This window comes from Notechis scutatus, chromosome Z (genome assembly GCF_049901735.1).
Source record: "Notechis scutatus isolate UNSWTSFEM ecotype Mainland chromosome Z, rNotScu1.2, whole genome shotgun sequence".
In the NCBI taxonomy this organism is placed as follows: Eukaryota; Metazoa; Chordata; class Lepidosauria; order Squamata; family Elapidae; genus Notechis; species Notechis scutatus.
The window spans coordinates 113,464,179-113,468,278 of record NC_142025.1 but is presented as its reverse complement, the minus strand read 5'-3'; the positions used below and the strand labels follow the sequence as shown (position 1 = coordinate 113,468,278).

Below are 4,100 nucleotides of genomic sequence, written 5' to 3'. Positions count from 1 at the left end.
GTCATGGTTGTCTCAATGGTACTCTTTCAAAAGGCAACTGGACTATGCCTTTCTTTGATGAAGAAGATGAAGCTTCATTCATTCTGATTGTTCTGATAATTCTTCATCAGTCAGAACTAATGAAGTTTCTTGGATGAGAAATGAAAGGTCTTCTTCATCTTTTAATAATCCCATAATCCCTTGCAGGGTGGAGTCTGGGCAACTGAACTGAACTAGCAGAGTGTTTACTGGCCAGAAGCCCTTCCTGTTGCCAATGCAGAGTTTCATTCAGCAGATAGATTCTCATTGTGCCCAGAGAGAGAAATATCTGCCTCTACCTAGGATCGAACTCACAGTCTCCTTATTGTGAGGTGAGAGCTCCACCTCTAGGCTACCACACCACTCCTCAAAAAAACAAAAAACAAAACAAAACCATAGTCCAGTTGCCTTTTTCAAAAAGCACCTTTGAGATAACCTGCCCTAATGGATCAATTATAGCAAGGAAAATGGGACCATATATTTCTTCTGCTTGGATTCAGAAATGTCATTCTGAAATTGTTAAAACATGAATCATCTTTTTTTCTGGTTAGATGATTCCTCTTTCTGTGTGCACAAATTCCTGCAACCCGGATTTTCATTTAAAAAAAAGGAGGATGGGAAGAAATTCTGCTGCTATGGCTGTGATCAATGCCTGGAAGGAATTATTTCAAAATGGAAAGGTGGGTTTTGAATTGATCTTTACCATGAGTTTGTGGCAGCAATATACATGGTCAAAAAATACAAGTTGCACCATGATTTGTCAAATGGAAGTAATAAAAATGCACTAGTTTTTCTTGAATGAACCTCTTTTGTTTCCTCTTAATTAATTTTGGTTACTCTAGAGCAGGGGTGTCAAACTCAAGGCCCGGGGCCTGGATTCAGCCCATGGGGTGCTTAGATATGGCCCACAGAGCTGTCCTGGAAATAGTGAAGGACCAGTCCACAGTGCCTCTGTCAGTGAAAATAGAGCTCCATTTTTGCTTGCAGAGGGTTGCAGGAGGCCATTCCAGCCAAAAATGGAGCTTGGGAGCCCTTTTTCACTGGCAGAGCACTTGGGCCTCCATAGGCAACTCCTCAACACAAGTGACATCATGCTGGCCATGCCCGCCTGACTCCTTGAGGTCAAACACAACACTGATGTGGCCCTCAATGAAATTGAGATCAACACCCCTGCTGTAGAAGTTTATATTACTAACACTTTAATAGCAACATTCTCCTAATATAGTCTTTCTCAATATGATGTTTTCCAGAATGTTTAGTTGAAAGTAATTTGCCAGTCTTTTTAAGACCAAGGAAAATCAGAAGAAGCATAATAAAATAATAGTACAGGAATATTTTAGAAGGCCATCTTTATAATGAATAGACAGAGAATAATAGAGTTGGAAGGGACCTTGTAGGGCTTCTTGCTCAAGCAAGAGATCCTATATCATTTCAGACAATTGTCTGTCCAGTCTCTTCTTAAAAGCCTCCATTGATGGATCACCTAAAACTTCTGAAGGCAAATCATTCCACTTGTTAATTGTTCTCACTATCAGAAAGAGGACCTAGACAGTATGGATAGAGGCTCACACAGAAAACATACTCATGTAAGTCATTATTTTCTTTTTCTTTTTTTTAAAGATATGGATAGTTGTTTCTATTGTCCAGAAGTTCACTTTGCAAGCAGAACTAGAGACAGGTGTTTTCCTAAAGCCATAACTTTCCTTTCCTACAAGGAACCTTTGGGGATTATTCTCTCCTCAGCAGCCTTTTGCTTTTCTTTTATCACAGTCTTGGTACTTGGAATATTTATTACACACCAAAATACTCCCATTGTCAAAGCCAACAACCGGGATCTAACCTACATTCTCCTCCTTTCCCTCCTCCTCTGCTTCCTTTCTTCTTTGCTATTCCTTGGAGAACCTAACAAGGTAACCTGCTTTCTCCAGCAATCTGCTTTTGGCATCATCTTCTCAGTAGCTATTTCTTGTGTGTTGGCCAAGACCATCATGGTGGTTGTAGCTTTCATGGCTACCAAACCAGGGTCCAACATGAGACGGTGGCTTGGAAGAAAAGTTTCTAGCTTCACTATTATTGTGAGCTCCCTTATTCAAGCAGGCATTTGTGTGGTGTGGATGGCAACTTCTCCCCCATATCCAGATTTGGATATGCATTCACTAGCCAAAGAGATCAAATAAAGTGTAATGAAGGTTCTATCATCATGTTTCATTTTGTCATAGGGTATATGGGATTTCTATCCATCATCAGCTTCACTGTAGCTTTCCTCACCAGAAAGTTGCCAGACGCTTTCAATGAAGTGAAGTTCATTACATTTAGCATGCTGATTTTTTGCAGTGTTTGGTTGAGCTTTGTACCAACCTATCTGAGCACTAAAGGAAAATACATGGTAGTTGTGGAGATCTTCTCTATTCTAGTTTCCACTGCTGGATTACTTGGCTGCATCTTTTCCCCTAAATGCTATGTAATCATACTGCATCCTGAGCTGAACACCAAACTACTGCTGATAAAAAGGAAGAAGATCTGAGATTCCTTGTTGTTGAGTTGCCCACAGGGAAGCTATTTAGGAGGAAGAATTATGGAGTTTCATTACTGGATTAGATGCGTGCATTCAACTGCAGTCATGTATTTCAATTTCTCATTATTTATAAAATACATGCAATGAACTGAACTATGGATGAACATGGTCTTCTCTGTAGGAAAGCAATGAACTATATTTTGATTCATGTACGGTCAAGATCCTTGTTTGGTTTTGATGGAGATCAACAGCATTTTTATGACAACTTTGACTAAAGCGAAGTATGCTTAAGATGCATGAACTATGAGTTTTATGAAGAGTTCCTATGCATCACACATCATGACAAATATAAACATTTACACCCTGGCTTCTAAGGAGACTTAAATATTTATAAATAATATAAATTAACAGAAATACAGAGTGGGGCATTATTTCCTTTTTTTCTTCCTTTCTCTTCTTCTTTGTCTCTTTTTTTCCTCTTTATTTTCCAATACTTAAATTATAGTTAAATTTCCTTTATCATTTCCCCCCTTTTTTCAATAGATACAAATAACATTAAGTGACAATACAGACTTCAAAGACAAAAATCTTTAATGTGCAAAAGATGGTATAATGTATGCAGCAGTTTTTTAAAAAATTACATTCACTTCTAGGTGGAAAATCAAAATGATTTACATTTAATTACTGTCATAAATATATTTTGTATAGATGTAATATTTTTGACTTTTTTTATCCACAATTTCCTAAGTTATCCAGACATTTGGTGTCTTAATTATTTTATACATCATTGTATAAATAGTGCAGTGTCAAAACAATATAATGTAGCAAGCAAATTTCACAAAAGAATTCTGAGGCACAGTGGTTATTCAAAGGAATAATCTTTGAAGAATAAAACCTTATTCTACATCTGTAGAATAAAAAATATTGATATATGGATGTTCCCTTATAACTATATTCATTAACTCTTGAAAAAATAGAGTTGAGTCTTGAAACACAGTTTTTTTTTTTAATGTTGCTGTTTGATTATGACTTGTTATTGTTTTTGGTTACCATTTTTAGATTTCTTTTGCCTGGAAGACAATTTTTGACTGCATTTCTTTCTCTTATTTGTTTATTTTGTACTCATTTTTTGATGATCCCGGCTCTAGTTTGTGATTTATTTCTGGGTTCTCCAGCTCAGCTGTTTTGCGTAGCACAGCGGATTGCCATGCATCAGCTGTTTTACATACAGTCCTTGCAGAAGAAGGTAAGTTGCAAATGCAGTGTGTGCGCAAAGCGTGCGCTGTTCAAATCGGTTGTTACACCAGTTGAATCCCACCCTTGTATATCATCCTTGGAATCAAGATCGTCTCAATGGGTGCTGGCCAGAGACTAAGAGGAATTTACCAAGGAATCACCAGAACATCTAATTGGACAATGTGACCTGTGACAAGACGGGAAGGAATCACTTATTCTTTAATTATACTGAAACTATGGGAAATGGTTAAAGTTGGTTTTGCTTTCATTCATGACAATATGATGTATTCAATAAAAAGTTCTTTGAGAGAGTTGCAAGTCTTGGAGTGCT

The 4,100-nt window shown here is 37.3% G+C and overlaps 1 pseudogene; it reads left to right on the top strand.

Moving 5' to 3' along the window:
* The first annotated feature begins 1,640 nt into the window (after positions 1-1,640).
* LOC148129129 (vomeronasal type-2 receptor 26-like) lies at positions 1,641-2,542 on the top strand (annotated as a pseudogene).
* The last annotated feature ends 1,558 nt before the right edge of the window (positions 2,543-4,100 follow it).